General features: G+C 39.0%; 1 protein-coding gene across 3 annotated transcripts in view; it reads left to right on the top strand.

Annotated features, from left to right (window-relative positions):
- LOC129185626 (nuclear factor of activated T-cells, cytoplasmic 1-like) overlaps positions 1–19,072 on the top strand; it is a 140,689-nt gene that overhangs the window by 60,571 nt on the left and 61,046 nt on the right. The window lies entirely within an intron of this gene.

The following is a 19,072-nucleotide window of genomic DNA, read 5'->3' as shown; positions in this document are numbered from 1 at the left end:
CAGCAGAAATACATTTACCAGAAGCAGAATGCGCGCTGTATGGTGCATTGGAGTTTCTTTCAGTATACTGGCATCTGCTTTAGATTGGGGATATTAAAAACGTACACAAGTCAGAGAAAATTGCCTGCCTGCTCTCCATACTTATTTTTGTTATATTTCAGTTAACTCTATAACGTTGGCTAGAAGTAGGTTGGTTAGTAGACTACACTAATATATTAATAATATATTATAGTAGTTGAAGAGCTAAGGCGAAAATTATTTTCACATTGTCAATAAGTGGTTGATGCTGCTCAAAGTGTTGGTGTTTTAAAGCATGCATTCCCTAGTTATAATCATAAGAATAATCATAGATATATTATAGTCATAGAATGTTTAAATAGATTTTTTATAATGCACAATTGCCCTTTACATCTGTATAGAGTATATAGTATTTTATTTGGCTTTGGAAAGTTGCCATTAATATCCTATTCAGTATGTACGATGAGGGCCAGCAAGTGCTTCTCTGCTGGCCTAAACACTATCAGACCCACATTTACAAACTAAATTCTAGCATTTCTTCAATTAAATTATATTAATTCATTTCCAACAGTCTATTATCTTAATTTCATAGCCTGTCTCTTAGCTGCTTCCAGTGTGCGTATGTGTGTGTTGGATTGTTTTTGTCCAATCAGATTTCAGCTTCTATGTGTTGTCATATCAATGTAATCTGTCCAGGGCTTTCAGAATCAGGAGAGCTGGCCCATGCCACATATACACTATTAACAATGTGGCTGTTTCTTTAACCAATCAGACTTCATCTTCGCCTCACAGGGCCAGCAAGCAGGCCTACAGCAATGTCAGCATTTTTCCATTCCCTGATTGGTTGATCAGATCAAAACAAAGCCAGGTTTGACAAGCAGTAGGTGGCATAAGGCACACCAAAGTTGATTGCCAACCGCCAATAAACAACAGAAGAAGAGTCTGTAGCGGTTTGCACACAATAACCGCCACAATGGCTGATGGAGGAGAACATTCTTAAATATCTATTTTCAAGATTTTCAAGGATAGGCTACACATCATAAGGAGAGGTGGAGCAACTCCGAAGCTAGCTAGCTAGCTTTTCTCAGCCCAGGAAAGGGTTTGTTCACCACTTCCAGACCAGTGCTTACAAGCGGTACAACTAGCTTTTGTCTCGTTTTTGTCATTATTAGATATTGTAGTGTCAAGTTTTGGAGTCGTTTAGATATGATGTATATGAAGATATAGGGTTAACTGGGTGTCTTGCCGTAGTCAAAATGGAATTCATCCCCAAATCTGTAATGGCACACATTGTTATGTTACATTTTTGTATATTATATACCGTATGGTTTGTATAATTGCGATGTGATGGTAGTATTAAGAGGTGGATTAAGTCTCCACTGAAGGCACATGTACACCGCCCGCCACTGATCCTATATGGCTTATGGTTATGGTTATATACATTTTTCATTGATCTTAAACGGAAATATATTTGGTCGGTGAGTTTTGCAAAACCACCATAATGTTCATTTCTTGAACCCAGACAAAAAATAGAGTTAGGACATGTGCATGCGATGATATATAACTGCTTTCAGGACAAGTTTTCCAGCTTAGCAATCTTGGAGTTCTGTAAAAACCGCAGAGGGGACACGGGGAGACACAACAGTAATGTGTTCCGACGGGAGGCAGACCCTGACCAATGCCAAAGTGGGAAATCTCCTTCATCTGGAGGTCTCCTCAATCCTGGCCTGGCATGGCTTTCTGGGAAGTGAGGAAAGCCGAGGTATTGAGTCACTCTGGTTGTTGGGTCAGGGTGGTTTCAGACTGTTGGAAAAGAATTATGTTGGAAGGGCCACTATGGAGTGTGCATTCTCATCAGGGCGCGCAGGGATTCCCTTTGACAAGACCCACGCTTTATTTTCTTTTGGAGAAAAGAGGGGGTGAGTGGGAAGGGGGAATAGTAGAGGGTGGGGGTGAGGAGGTGACGATGTGTGAAATTATATTGTCCAGATGTATTTACACATATAACCACAATTGCTTGAAAATAGAGAACCATTATATTTGACAACAGATCTCTCTTGATGCCCGTGCAAAGATGCTTGTAGGACACATAGCTTTCCTTATGTTGTTACATTTGTTTTTTCCACGTGTGTGTATTCCTCTACGTTGCTTGTCTATTTTTTCTTGGCAACATCATGCCTACTGAGCTCCTTTTACTGGTGAATGATTAGGGGCCCAGACAGTTTCCCAGAAGCCATAGCATTTGCTGCTGAGTAACACTGTCTCCTGCTGCTATGGCTGACAAGCCAACAAACCATGGAGGCATCTTTTATGGTTAGAGTGTGTCATAATCATAAACCCATCATGTATGTTGGATCAGTGTAAAATAAAGCAGTACAATACCATATGCAGTGATGACACAACCTCCATCCATCAATTTCTATACTGCGTGTCCTGTTCAGAGTCACGGGGAAGCTGGAACCTATCCAAGCTGACTTCGGGTAGAAGGTAAGACTGACATATAGAAACAGGCACCCATTCACATTCACTCAAGCATTTGTTTTTTTTCTGAGGACCGTCTACAGTTGAACGACCATGAGGCTCTACAATTCAACCAAGTTATTTTTGGGTAAAAAAAAAAAAAAAAAAAAAAAAAAGTTACACGAACATTCAGAGTTGGAGCCGTCATCATGCAAGATATCATGCAAGACTTTAGCAGATCTTGCAAGGCTTCAGCTCGATCGACATATAAAAAATACACAGTGTATCAGGGATTAAAGTTCTGACGCATTTCTGTTACTACCTGACGCTCCATCTTTAAACTCTTCTCTCACAGATGCTGTCTTATGGTTATTGGACGCTGTCAGTATCACTAAGGACCCTAATTTGGGTCAAGGATCAGCCTTAGTCTTCAAAGACAAGCCCATCGGATCTTCCGGCTTAGCGCAAGCGGTGCAGTTACTTGACTTTTTTGTTGCATAATCCTCAGGATCTGTTAAGAAAATTAAAATCACTGTTACTGCATCCAGCAAGGGGGTGTTACAAGAGACCTTGTTCCATAATCCTGTCACATTCAAAGACAAAAATCCTTTTTGCCTTTGCCATCAGGAGGTCATGGTAGTGTGAATGTCCGACCAAATTTTAGCACAGATTTTGACTTTTTAGGCTGTAGTCTTAAACATTTGATCATTTTATGAACAGCCTGTTTGAGTTTAAATGCAGTTATGAATAAATAGTCAACTCTATTGTTTTGTCTGTTGCTCCTGTTGCTTCTTTTTGCCCTTTTAATGGTCTACAAGTACAATCTGGTTACAATTCACAGGCACAATGGGGTTTTCTTTGCATTAAAATTCAACTTGACTGAGGTTTGGAGTAATGGAGGGTTGTACAATGCCACCTTGACACTTGCATGTATTTTGTCTCACATTGTCCCGCAATTCGCCGTGGCAATATGTGTAATTTAGATCAGGGCCCAGTACCTCTCCGTGGGCGGGGCCGAACTGGGCCGAGGAAACCTTTCAGGCGCAATGATAAAAAAAAAAACACACAAAAAAATACATTTGTAAATAACTAAATAAAATTGTATGTAAATGCATATCAATTTTGGAAATATGGGTCATTATTTTATTCAAAAAATAATATAGTTAGAAGTTTTTGCATGTTTATGCATATTTATGTTGTTTTTTTGCGAGTGTCCCACTTTGTTACTAAATGAGATCAATTAGATCGCTATAATGCGTTGACGATTAGTTCACCTAGGTGGCACGAAGGTTATGCATGCCAGAAATTCCGAACATTTTAAAATGTTCTTTGCGACCTGCTGACCAATTTACTCATTGGCCCGGAAAATTGTCCCCACTGCTGGGACAAAATTTGCGCACGTCAAGGTGGCTTAAGTTTGCACATCTGATTAATTGACATTATTAATTTACACTAACTCCGGGTCAGATCTATGAATCGCTCCTTGCCCAAGCCGACATCGATTCAAACTGTTGACCAGTGGACCACTGTCCTGCTAGTGATATGATGATTAATCCAACATATCATAAATGCGCAGAATAATAACAAACAGCACTCCCTCCGAATAAACAATACCTAACATGGCCCACCCAATTCTTCTGATTAATAGCAATCTTTATGTACACACAAAAGACTGCAGTAACTGCAGCCATGCCCTGTTAGAAAACATAGCAGTATGGATATTGTTACAAGGTATAACTTGTGGATGTCAGGTCAATAAAAATACTAAGTGCCATGCAGATAGGCGCACACTCATACACCTCAGCCCTGCCCATTGAAAGTAAATACTGACTATGTGTAGACATTTTGCAGAAGCCTGGAGGACAGTATGCCAGTTATATATCACATAAATATGTACTGCCTTTGACGGATGTTCTTCCTTGGATTTGTCATTGACACTATAATGTGTGATTCATACTCTGAGTCAACCTCAAATAAAAAGTTTAACTTTTTTTTTTTTTTTTTTTAAGTAAAACTAAATAAAAAGCTGATTTATACTGTGGGTAGCCAATATGATGGTGACATTGGCAGCAGCCACTGAGAAACAACTAAAAATTAATCCCAAACCCCAACCGTTGTTGAAAAGAAATGATGATGATACTGTTACTGTTAATTGTGCTTTTATAATAAACCATACAAGTGATCAGCAAGAGCAGAAGCCAGTTTTCCTATGTTTTCTGAGACGGGATCCCTCATTACACTATTATGCTATTTAGTTTCAGTGCAGTAGGTCCAAACTGCAGCATCAGGGTATTCCTTCTGATTGGGATCACTGTTTGAGGTCAAAAGCACCACTGTAGGATCCAAGCAAAGAATATACCACCAGATCGGGTTTCCAAAAATTGGGGATTTGGCTAAGGATGCATGGTAGAACAATATCTCCCTGTGAAGTACATCTTAACTGTGTCAGATTTCATCTAACCGAAAATGAAGTGGGAAAAAATAAATGAGAGAAAACTGAAATGCTTTTTCTACTGGTGTTAATATGCGTTAGGAATACGTGAATTTCGCCACCTGTGACTCATTTAGACCAGATGAGTTTTTCATGCAGACACTGCGGACTGCGCGCCTCTGTCAAGTACACATAACACATGCCTGTAAATGCGTGGTTGTTAAAGGACTTAAAAAGCAGAACACAACCTGATGTAAACCTGACATCTGTGCTATCGGTACGCAGGTGCCGTGAAGGATGTGAAGGTCAATCCTTGGCTGCTGAGAAGTCGCCCAAACCTTGAGCGTCACACTATATGGCTTATTCCACATGTGATACATTCTCATGCCAGTTGTATCAGTGCCAGATGGGGCTGAATCAAAGGAGAGGGATGACTAATAACCTAGTGTGAATCACATTGCTTTTAACAATGATTCTTCTGTTGCTCTGAGCACATTTGAAGCATAGGATAGGATAAGATAAGTCTTTATTTATCCCACATTGGGGAAATTCCGCATTTGCACTGCAAAATTTATAGTATTTATAGTATGAACAGGAGACAGTATAAACAGGACAAAAAGTAAACATGACTTTAATAAACAGTGGAGTAAAAAAATTAAACATGACTTAATAAAAGGTGGAGCAAAAAATGAATACCAAAAAAGCAATAAATAAATTTAAATAAATTTACGAAAAAAGAATCATAACATTATAACACACGCAACATACTGCATGCACACACAAATATATTGCACACACAAAAAAAGATTACACGACATACAGACTACAACCTAGGTTCCCAATTTGTGATGGTGGGCATGTGAATAAAAATGTGGACCGCCTAACACTCCTGAACGCCTCACGACGTAAGGCGAACGGAGCAGAAAGGAGACCGAGCATGAAGTTGTTCATTGCTCTGTGTGCATCGTATGAACAAATAATTAAGTTTGATGTTATTTTGTGAATTGAGAGCGTTTAAACTTGAAGATTTCATTTATATTGGTGCTCCAATCTCCAAAAAAACCTGTCACTGTGAGTGGCGATTCCCCTGAAAATGAGGCTTTATTGTTGGTTTCATGTATTTTTGTACTTCAGAGACTGCATTATCTGGATTGTTAAACTCTCCGCTTCAATTTGGTATTAAATTAATATGCAGACTTAAACCATAGCCATCATGAGTGGGCAATAAAAGTGAAGCTCAAATTCAACCCATTCAAAAGGAAGGATGCCAAGGTTAGCCTGGAATAAAATACAGTATATGTAGAGTGATTACCTATCTATTTATCAGTGCTCATGTGAAACTTTATCAAAATGTGGCCACGCAAAATACACATTTTTTACCCGGAATTACTATAGAATTAATTATGTTCAGTATTTCAACTTAATTAGGATAGAAAGGTGTATGTTGTATGTTGTAAATGTGGAAGAGTAGGGGGCACATGGCTTCAGGTCAAATGTCTGAAGGACTACGCCACTGTAAAATGTTTGGGAACCACTACATTACAGTACAGTGTTCCCTCGCTCTATCGCGGTTCACCTTTTGCGGATTCGCTGTTTCGCAGAATTTTTTGAGTGCTTCTTTTTTTTTTTTCTTTCATTACATTATGAACACTGTTACAAGCCGAGCCTGGCCCTTTAAGAAGAATTGCATTGTGGGAAGTTGAGTGTCTCTCTTTCCTCTCTCGACTGTCTGCACCGCCCATTGTTTTCTGCGTCCTGATTGGCTGTAGACCATTGTCAACCAATCTCCTTCGTGCCGCCCCGCGTGTCTCCTGTGTCATCGCTAGCTTGCTTGCTTGCTAGCTTGCTAGCTTGTAACTGAATCTTGGGTTGGAAGGAGGAGGACTGCAGCAATATGTTTTAACAAGGATACAAAAATGCTACAGGACAGTGGAACGGCGCCAAGATGAAAAGGCACGGTCACAGGACAAAAATACGCGTGAGTTAATTATTTTATGAATATTTTCTTGTGTCCTACCTGTAGGTTGATCATTAAAATTCAAATGAAGGTTTGAACTTGAGAAATGTGATAAAATGTTAATGCCTGTCTGAGAAAAGTGTATAAAGTGTATGGTGGGGGGGGGTTTACGGCCTTAAAACATATATAATAATAATTGTAAAAAAAAAAAAAAATGAAGTTGGATACTTCGCAGATTTCACTTATTGCGGGCTATTTTGGGAACCTATCCCCCACGATAAAAGAAAGAACACTATTTACAATTTCTCTTATCAGACATATGTACATTCTGTGGGGAGAAATGCTCTTCGGTAGTGCTCATACCTACACTGCGGATGCAACAGTCTGCTGCTAAAGGAGCTGCTCCTTATTACAAATCAATTTGCTAATTTACGTAAAATCTACATGAAAATAGGAATCTGGCCTAATTGTTCAGGATGTCATAAAATTACATTTTTCTTTTTGATTTGTTGGCCATTGTATTGCTGTTTCTCAAAGGTTTGACTGACAAATAAATGATTTTACAATAATGCTCTTATATTTAACAACATGCACAGACTTTCAGATTTTCTTTGTTTTTTTTTTTTTTTCTAATAAAACTTAGAATTAACAGGCTATAACTGCCATCAAGGGCATTATGTTTTCTTTATGAGGGTACACACAAAATAGTTCACAGATTTCCAGAATTGTTTGTGGAGGATGAGGGCACGGGTCAAACATACATTTTTCCTGCAGATTTTATCGTATGATTTTATTGTGTTATTATTATTATTTTCTAAACAGACAGATCATTTCTCAGGAAATAACGCATGACATTAAAAAATACGCATTTTGGAAACGTTTCTTAAAGTGCACCTTTTAAAAAAAACATAGGATGGGCTCACATTCATTCATGAAGAACACAACACAGAGCTGTTGTTGCATAATAAAATCATGAATTTGATCAATTCATTTATAAATCGAGATGAGTGATTATTGAGATTATTGATACCATGAATATCTATGTACTGTACCTCTAACAGAGGCTACAACTTTTCAGGTAACACCAGTAGTACCTTAACATAAATGATTAAGAACCCACATATAGATCTGCTTGCTTCTTACACCAGTTCCAGTATAGATGGTGGAAGCCTGTGAGCCACCTGTTCTCTTGGTGTGTATATACAGTAAATTAAGTCCTGCAAGCTCAAATCTCTTCCGCAATTTGCTGTCTGCTTGACATGAGCTCCACATAAAGTCTGTCCAATCATTGTGTCCCAAGTCCAAATTACCATACTATCAATTATTATTATCGTTTTAATGGCTAGAGTGGTAGCAAGGTGACTTCATTGTAATCAGAAGCTCCAGTGTCTATACCAGGGGTCGGCAACCTTTAGCATCAAAAGAGCCATTTTGCCTTTTACAAAGCTTATAAACTTGGAAAAATTATAATCTTTTTTCCATGTTACCTGTTCCAACGACAAAATTCAACAAACATAAGTGCAGCGAGCGTGTGTACGCTTACTCTGAAGTCATTTAAACACTGAACTCTGTAACCCTTTTTGAGTGGTTCCCATATTTGTTTAAAATTAAAACAAAGCATAGCCTACATAAAAAAGCTCATCAGATTTCACATTTCTGCATATCAGTGTTGTTTGCTCAATAGCGTTTAGGCCTGTGGTGAATTGTCAACAAAGACCATTCTATTTGTCCTGTCCTTGCAGAGAAAGGTATTCTTGCATTCCTTTTCAATCATTTCTTGATTATTTTTTAATTGGGAGAATAGATTCTCATATTTTTATGAACAATTATTTCATGTATTCTCCATCTGTGAATGGCGTCCCCCTCCTTCCCATCTCATGTGCAGCCCGGTGTTGCCAACTTGGCCATTTTGTCACAAAATTTGGTGACAAACCCTCTTGGTGACTTACTTTCCCAAAAGCAACTAGCGATAACTAGCGACTGGTCGTTGGAGACTTAGTGAAAGAACTGGTTTTGGGTAGACTAAGTGAAAGCTCGTATTGTTCTGCGGTTGCTGCCGAGGGGTCGGCTCAATCTCACAGCAGTCACAAGCGGTCAATGCACACTCAGCTTCCGTGGCACACTATCCGCCTTTCCTGGAGTCACCACCTCGGTGATTAGCGTGTCACGGACTCCAAACACATAGCTACAGTGCGCGTTATAAAACATATTGCTATGCTCTCATCAATTACATTGTTATATTTTACTGTGAGTAACTTATTTCAGACTCAACTCAAAACTCCCTCAACTTTTTTCTCTCCAGTGAGACTCACCGCATACACTCCTACCTCCTTTTCTCTTGCTCACCCAATCAGCATTCAGAACACAGTCTAGATGCATTCACAGACTTGCAGTGTGTCGGATATTTTGCATTCTTTATGAAAATGCACGTTTCCCCTATTTTGGTGTTAAAAAGGGAGCCGCAACAAGGAGGCTGAAGAGCCGTGGGTTGCTGACTCCTGGTATACGGTGCTGTTATACTGTTATTTACTTGTTGTGTGTGGTTATACAGAAGGCAGATACATTGAGCAAAATGCCGTAACACCAACATAAAAAGCGTAAGCATTCAGACATATGCTGACCTTGTAAATTTCAACCCCCAACCCCCACCCCTCCCAGTCACACCAGTGAAAACAAAAATAAATCCTTCCAACTGGACAGCTGCCACGGTTTCTAGGCAACTCACACAAACAGCAGGAAACACAAGTGGGGTACCATCACAGAATGTGCATAAAAAAGGAAGGTACTGGCTCAATAAATGAGTGAAAAAAAGAGGAAGCAGACACGGGTTGATCCCTGTTGACCCTCCCTGTAAATACATGTGCTGTGAGGGTGGTGGTGTTTTTTTTGTCTGTCCTGATAAAATAACAGTCATAAAAAGTTTGATGCTACCTGCTATGACGGAACTATTTTAATCTTTTTATTACACGTCAATATGGGCGCCAACGTAAGGTCACAGTAGCAGCAGGTTGGCCTCAAGCTCACCTAGGTTGAACAAGAAAGACCTTGTGAATCTTCTGTAGCATTTCACTTTTATTGGTATTTTCCTGCTGTCAGTCAATGTGCAGTCTATCAAAGATACACTTTCATTGCACATGTCCAACTTTCAACTGTACAAGTAAAGAATGCAGACCTTTGTTTCAACTTGTCTTGTAAGATGTTAGAGTGTCCTACCACTCCGCTGCATGACAAAACTAAAGAGGGAGCAAACAAAAGCTGCTTTTTCTCAATGTCAAACAATACCTTGAACGTGCTGTCAAAATGAGTTTATGTGAATGCAGCTGAATAAGTGAATACCGTCAGCGTTGTGATAACTAGACTTTTTAATCATTACATGGGTTATGTGGTGTATGCTAGGTACAGCCATGGCCAAAAGTATTGGCATGCCAAAGACGCCAGTGATTTTGGCCATGTCTGCATGGAGTACAACCAAATCAAACTAATTTATACAGCCATGGCCAAAATCATTGGCGTATTAGTACAGTATGCCAATATGTTTGGCCATGGCTGTGATATTCCCAATTTGCATGTAATGATCCACATGTCATTACCAGCAAATTAACCATAATTCTGTGTAAATTTGAGAAGTTTTCATAAACTTTCCAAAGCAACAGATTTGCAACTATGACAAACCATTAACCTGAATACCATACTCACCTGTTGAGACGATGCTAAATGCCTAATATCGCAAATGGGTATCATCACACTGCCACACTGTAATAAATTTGAACTCAATTAATGACAAAAATGAGTGAAAATATGAAACATATCATAATATGGATATAATCCATCCACCTCCCAGATGTGGCATTTGAAGGTTTTGATGAGACAGTATTATTATTGCACAGGCGTTCAAAAGGCTGGTCACCATAAAAGACTGCTTCAAAATGTGCAGATTTACTGTATTGAGGGGGGAAGCCAACTCGTACCAGAGTTGAGGTAGGTGAGTGTTAATCTCAATGTGACACACACACACACACACACACACAAGATTAGAAGTCAATGCAATGGCAAGAGAGGGCGGTCTGTGGATTTAAAACAGTGTTTTCAGGATTTGCAAGAACAGAATCTACGTCAGGTCGAGACCCCGATGAAGACGACAAGCATGCAGATGAGCTTCCCTGAGACGATTTTTGACAGTTTGTGCACAGATTTTTTGGTTATACAAATCGATTGTTGCGACCGATTCTTGCAGCAAGTTCTCCACCAACAAAAGTCTTGCCCTCCTTCTTAAAGGGATAGTTTGGATTTTTTGACATGAAGTTGTATGACATCCCCATCAGCATTGTATCCAATAACAGCAACTTACCCCCCACTTGGTCTCCTTAGTCCAGTTCTGGTCAGATTTCTGTGATGAAGAACGTAGTTCCTCTTAGTTGCTGGGGACAATTAAGTATATGCGTTCAAATTAGCATCACAAAAATGCCTTCTCAAAAACTCAAGCCTCACAAAACGTTCGGGCTGCACACTGTCGCCTGTGCGTTCATGTGATTGTGACGAAGACACTCGCATCTTCTTCCGCTGTGGAACACATATGTAAACAAGATGGCTGCGGAAGCAGATGCGAGTGTCTTCGTCATAAACACATAGCGAGGAATACGTCGAGAGACAAACATATAACGTCAAGTGTTTTGTGAGGTCAGATTTTTTTTTTTGAGAAGGCATTTTTGTGATGCAAATGTATTAATCTTTTGAAGGCATATTGTTTTGAGAAGCCTTTACTTAATTGTCCCCAGCAACTAAGTGGAACTACGTTCTTCATCACGGAAATCTGACCAGAACTGGACTTAGGAGACCAAGTGGGGGGTAAGTCCCTGTTATTGGACTACAATGCTGATGGGGATGTCATACAACTTCATGTTAAAAAATCCGAACTATCCCTTTAATCCTAATCATTTGGTTAAGAAAATGTTGAGTCCTGTCGCACAAAATCCTTGAAACTGCTCCAAACGCGCCGAGGAGAGCACAAAATAAGGCAATATTTACTTGCGTAAGCACACACGTTTGCGCGTGCACGTCGCTTCCCGGACGCTTTGCGCGCACATTGACAAGTTTTTTTTTTTGGTAATGTGAACAACCACACAAAAAAAACAAATTTTCACAAAAAATCTGAACTGGGCATCGTACCCTGCAGTGTGAACGTAGAAATGAACATTCGGATCACGGGCAACAGCTCTGCTGGGTCACTCCTGCGGTCAGCATGCCTATCGCATGCTCCCTCAACACTTGCAACTTTTGAGGTATTGTGCTGTGTGATAAATCTGCACACACCTGTGCAATAAACACGCTGTCAAATCAGCATTTGGATATTCCACACTTGTGAGGTGGAGGAATTATGAATGCTCACTAACACAGATTTACACAGATTTGTGAACAACAGCTGAGAGAAATAGGCCTTTTGTGTACATAGACACAGTTTTAGATCTTAGAGTTCAGCTCAGGAAAAATGGGAGCAACAACAAAAGTGGTGCATTTGTATCTTTTTTGAGTGTATCATATGTATACTACAGTAGTTACAGTCATGGAAAAAATTATTAGGCCACCTTTTTTCTTCAGTTTTTTGTTCATTTTAATGCCTGATACAACTGAAGGTACCTTTTTTTAGACAAATATAACAATGACAACTCTTAGGAGCTATATTTGTTATCATCATTATATTTGTCCAAAGAAATGTACATTCAGTTGTATCAGGCATTAAAATGGATCAATAAACTGAAGAAACAAGGGTGGTCTAATCATTTTTTCCATGACTGTATATATTATTAGACCACCCTTGTTTGTTAATGTTATTTTAGCCCAGCAACAGCAATTCTTCATACATAGTTTATGTTGTTTTTACTTTTTTAATAATCCTTTACCAGTATTGATTGTTCTGTTAAATAAAATAGTCTATGAAAAATGCAAAGGATGACTATTTGAGACAAATCAATAATTCTCAAGACAAGAAACATAATCATCTCTGCTGCGATGAGGGACTGCAAATGTGTATGTAATGTAGACCAGGGACGTTGCAGGTTTAAAGGCTCTGGCTTTATTCGTTGGGTTGCAGTCATAGATATGGGCCTAAAAGTGTGTCACACACAAGAACAATATACACATTCACCTTTATAATAATCCTATAAGCTTTACAGCAAAAAAATATCTAACCACTTGGATGGAAAAAGCCTCAGACTGCCATGTTGCATTGTTATTTAATCATATTACCAGGCTGACAATATGGCCCTTTTCAGAGGTCTTTCTTGAGTAATCATCTGTATTGGTGAAGTAGGAAAATTGTCTCACAGGTCAAATTTTTTTTACCTATAGAAGGTGTTATTGGCCACAAGGTTTGGATTAGCTGCACATGTGGGTAAGATAAGAGTAGCCATAGTGGAGCTCTTATCACAACTCACACTGTCAGCAAAACATGTTGTAGAAAAGTAACGAAGACCAAGTGCAGTAATAAGTCATTAGTTAACAATTTCGACCCCATGGAGCCGTTTCTTTGTCTAGACATTAACAAACAATGAGCAGCCTCATTAGACTTTTATGATTTTGTTTTCTTTTGTGTGAGTTTAAAATGATGACACACACAGTACTCCAATTTACCATCCATCCATCCATTTTACACATCTTGTCCTGTTCAGAGTCACAAGTGAGGTGGAGCCTATCCCAGCTGACCTTGGGCGATAGGACGGGTAAACGTGAACCTGAACCAGTCACAGGGCACGGTAAGAAACAGGAGTACAGTCGTGCCTTGTTATATCGCGTTTAAAAAAAAAAATAAATAAATAATCTAGTTTCGGGGTTGACTATGGCCTATTATCAGTCAAATTATTATTGAAAGACAAGTTATATGTAGTATTCCGGTCACAAGGCGTCAGTAATGTTATGAGACATGACGTTAGATTGCATTGCCTTTCACACTGCATGGAGACTGGCTACTGAGCAGCGGACATGCAATGGCTGAGGTTATGAAAAATGAATGAAAAAAAAAACCTTCTCCTCTCATAGCGTGTGGAAGTGGTATGTTTTTGGCTTCCTTGTCCTTCTTCCTCACTCCGTTTCAAACACTTTCTAAAGTTTAGAATAAGTAAATTGGAGAGGCTAACTTGTTAGCTTGCTAGCTTGCTATGCTAGCGGCAACCATCTTTTGTTTAAACAGGTTTCCTATGCTCTAACTATGAAAATATTCAGTTTCTTAATATTGAATCATATATTTTTTTAAATCACTTATCACAGTAGTGTCTGGAACCAATTATATGCGATAAAAGAGGGATTACTGTACTTGGAGTAAAACCACACACAAGGGCAAACATGCAACATGCACAGAGAGCTCCAGGACTAGATCGGAATCCAGAACAATGCAGACATCAGATTGCAGACTAGATTGTTATCAGTCATCAGCCCACATATAAGTTTGATCAATTTGTTTCAATTTAAGTAGGATGGTCAAAAAATTATGAACACTTCCTACTAAATGAAACACACACATACACACTAAAAAAAAATTACACCTCTTGGCCAGTGGCGTGAAATCAAGACTGGTTTTATTCACATTGTATGGGTTTCTTGTGTTTCTGTTTCAATGAATGGTATGAATGAATGAACCAGCAAGTGGGAACCTCACCTTAGCATCATTCTGTCTATACAGATTGCGTTAAACAGTATTCTATTAAACAGTCCTTTCTGTAGGATATTATGTCAACAAGTGTAACATCCCATTTGGTCCCCTTTCTACCATCAGTGGCCATGTGACGATGACAGTTTACAAGCCAGACGTGCATTTTTACTTCCTCTTCATAAGACGAATCTCTGGAAAAAAAACCCAGTAGCTAAACATACAGCAGAGTCCAGACATGCCTAAGATAGTCCCTAGCAGTTCTCCATTAGGAGTACAAAAGAATGAACCGCGAGCCAACTCCAAGCAGAGGGAAAAGGGGAAGTAAAGCGAACTGACCGCAACTATTCACAACTTACCTAAAAGCTTTATTTAACCACATCGCCAGTTATATTTGAAAAATAAATACAAAAACTCTAAAGATGATGAGTAATCCTGTCTGTGTTTACAGTGGCCCCCAATGCGGAGGATCAACAAATGGAATTACTGAGTAAAAAATTGATATCAACATGGTGAACACAAATGAGTGTTAAAAGCTATTGAAAGCTGTCTGATTCAGAGTATGGCCAAACTAATAATAATATGCAAAAAAATAGATAATAACAGTGTAGGGAACCCAAAAATCCATGCCAATGTGCACATTTTTCCGGATATGTCAAGCAAGGTTTATATGCATGTAGTAGGAGAGTCTCAACAAGGCAGCTTTGAGGGAAGAGGTAGAATTTATAGCCTCAATTTTACAAGGATTTCCCAAATGTTGGCTACACGTTTTAGCATCCGTGTTTATATAAACATCTGCTTGCATTCGAATGTCCGAACCAACACATCTAACAAGGTAAACAGCCTCAATTAAATAATAAATAAATGTCTTTGGTTCATTTTAATGGGTGCAAATTTCTCTGGTGAGGTCAAGAAGCAGTCTGCTTTCTGGGCCACACCACAGCTAGTAAACATTAAAGTGGCTGCCAACATTAGTACTATTAAAGCCAAATTCACTCTTGTCATTTATTACATAGTCGGAGCAACTGGCAATGATTTCCAGTCCCTAAATGTACCACAATGTGACAAAAATAAAGACCAAGTGAAGAGCATAATCTGAGCTCATATTTTCATGTTGCACTGATACTACAATAGACCGTCTTTTCTGCAACGAAACAGAGGGAAAGGCAAGGCAAGAGTAACATCTCAATCTTTGTAAAAGCAAAGGAGGCATGTTTCTGTTTACACGCCATGTGTGGTAATCACTTTGTGTGAAACAGCAGCGAGGAGCAGGCCGCTCATAAATCTCAGTGTCTCTCACGCGCTCCACAGACATGTTGTGGCTGCTCAGTACGTGTGTTGTCACAACGCCAGATGCAGCAGAATAGAAAATAAAAAAAATATTACATTTCCACAGAATATGTCAAACTCTTCCAGACCCTGCATTTGATCTGTTTGGCTCGTTAATTTGAAAGCGTCACAACATCTCATTCTGAAAAACCAACAGCAAATAACAAGGCACCAAAGGATGACAGATTAGCCATGAGGGGAATAAGGGTTAAACCACAGAGTCAGTAGTAGATTAAAATGGCACGCACAACTACTAAAAAAATCTGTCTTTAAGAAATACCTCATCCAACACATCTGTCTATACTAGTGCTTCTCAAATGGTGGGGCCGCCGTGGACTCTCGGCGGGGGGGAAGGTTGTGAGAGGCAGGGAGGACTTTCAATATTAGTGCCGACCTGCCAACATGTACAAATTTGTAGTACTCGGCGTGCAATTTGACTCTTGAATACGCTTGTATGCTTCACTGCTCTTCATTTTGTTGCATTTCACTGGTTTCAGTTTCGAGTTCAGTCTGTACAGTACAGACAAATAAACAGATATTAACAGTTTCTCAATAGTGTTTCAAATCGGGGGCGAAAATATTTCTGTACCTCAGTAGGGGCATGACAGAAAATAATTGAGAACCACCGGTCTATACTAAAAAGTGGAACTATTATTTGTGAGTTTCTGACAAGGAGGTAATAAAATATCAAACAAAAGTGACATACCACTGTGGTTAAAGACAAACTTTGGAAACTGTATACTTTAGTCATTACAGAAAGCATAGTTGTCCAACAGTTTAAAGTTTGTATTGGCACATTAACAGTCTCAGTATGGATATTCTTTTATGCAAAAACCTTACCTCATCGACTATTAAATTTTAGTAGGGATTTGAACTTGAACCTGACTCCCAAAGCCAAAAAGAGGCACAGCCAAGCTGATGTAAAAATTGTGATTATTTTTTTTATTAACTTAAAAGGGGTACTGAACCAATTTCATATGTGAATGTGTCTTTAAATATGACCACCTATATATGACATGTTCTCTGAACCTCCTGATTAAAAAACATGACAAGAGTGTCAAACTTTAAAGTTGAGGTACACAATTTTTGCAATTTTCAATCATGGGCACGTCATAAAACACGCGTAAAAAGATAACTGTACAATTTGGCAAATAAAACCTTGCACACACAAACCATTGACGTCAGTGATAACAGTCATGATGACTGGACACCACGTTATTGTTACATATCAATACATAATTAACTTCATAATGTTTTGTTCAGCCCTGTGATTGGCTGGCGACCAGTCCATGGTATACCCCGCTGCTCACCCGTCGTCAGCTGGGATAGGCTCCAGCATATCCCCGTGACCCCAGTGAGGACAACTGGCATAGAAAATGGATTGATGTTTTATTCACGTGGAGTAATTTAGCCACGTAACTATAGCCGATATCAGCCAATATCCAGGATTAAATCATCAATCAAGAAGAGACCAACTGTTATCCAAGATTACTTTTATCATCAGCATACCTCAATAATGTAACAATTACAACCATAGAATTTTCACCTAAGACTGACAATTTCAAAATATATATAGAATAAAACATCAGTGTAAAGGTCTCTGCAGGTTAAGAGAATGGGTCATATTAAAAAAAAAAAAAAAAAAAAAAACACTATGCAGTGGGTGGTCAAAAGTCTGATAGAATGCTTCAAATGATGACACTTGACATGGAAGGATAATGCATGGTATTAAAAGACTTGGTTTTTTTTTTATATTGTTCTGACATGACATTGGGGAGCAATGATGAACGAGTCCATCTATTCACTTATCACACTGATCTACACATTATCCAAACCATTACATCATCAGGTTTCATGAGTTTTTCATGAAATACAGGGTGCCGAATGCCTTGATGAGTGTAATCTCTGTAGCTGCAGTGATGGTCAGAAGTGCTCCATTGTTGACAGACGCTGTAGCTAATGACACTTTGCTCAGTAGCACGGAATCCATCAAGATAAGACCGTAGACTGCTACTGAACTATGCCACACCGCAAGGTTTGAAAGCCACTCGCCAACTAGTGGAGGCCCATCCTGCTGACGGTGCCAATCAGTTGTGCGGCTACTTTTTTTTTCCTACCGCAAGTTTGTATCATGATTCACGTCGAGTACGTGATGCTGCTTTTTCATCTTTGAGCTCACACGTGCACATCAGCCAAGCCGCAGCTGACGCCAGAGACGGAGCTACTGCAGGCAAAGAAAACACAAGACACTCTCACTTTCTCCCCATGCTGTCTGCTTGTGCCCCAAGCTTGAGTCTGCTTCTGATTATGTGAAGACCCTTTTGGGTTTGCCATCAGCTTTTCAGACCCACAAAAGTAGTTTTTTTTATGCTTTTCTAGAAATCTGGCCACCAACCAAAATGTATTACATAGGATCATGTCTAAGTTTTTGTTAATTGCCCTCTTGGACAGTGATCGTCCAACTCATGTTGATGTATGGCTTTTTCTTTAAAGTGATAAATATTTCCACATTATTTGTAACCCACATAATGGCAACTGTTTACAATTTCAGAGTATCAGCCTTCAAGCACCATCAAATATCATTGCGATGCACACCATAAAAAAAATCAAATCTTAAATTATCCATGTGAGCTGACAGCTGTTCTGCTGAATACTCAACTTTGATAATCCCTGCAGTATTCCAATGTCTTTAGGGAACTAATGGAATTACATTTTCAGTAAACAGCTCCTACATGTGGTTTTACTTACTGTATTAGCTAATGACCACCAATGATGAAATCGTGTTACCTAATGGGAATCATTATTTAGGTGGTTGTAGTTTAGAAATATAATCAATTGCCGATTGACCTCAAAGTAAAACATGGTGTGTTTGGTGTGCTATACTTTATTGTTTTGTGAAATTGTATCTCAACCAAACACAAGGATCAGACATTTTTAAAGAAAAAATGATGGTTTCAATTTTAATTCAACTCACAGCAATTGATGTTAATGATGTTATGTTGTGACCGCAAAGCTTATCCGTTATCATATCATTAGCAGTGTGTTACTTCGCTCTGCAGAGCATCACACACTAACTCCTTCCTCCTCCATAGGGAGGTCAGTGTTTGACACCACAAAAATATAAACATATAAACATAAAATTTGTATTGCAACTACAATCTATTGCACTGGATACCTCCAAATGTTTATTTGATATGTCCATGTCTGTGAATATTCTCATTCATCCAGGGCATTGTAT

Source organism: Dunckerocampus dactyliophorus, chromosome 7, assembly GCF_027744805.1.
Source record: "Dunckerocampus dactyliophorus isolate RoL2022-P2 chromosome 7, RoL_Ddac_1.1, whole genome shotgun sequence".
Classification (NCBI taxonomy): Eukaryota; Metazoa; Chordata; class Actinopteri; order Syngnathiformes; family Syngnathidae; genus Dunckerocampus; species Dunckerocampus dactyliophorus.
This window is presented reverse-complemented; position numbering and strand designations above follow the sequence as displayed.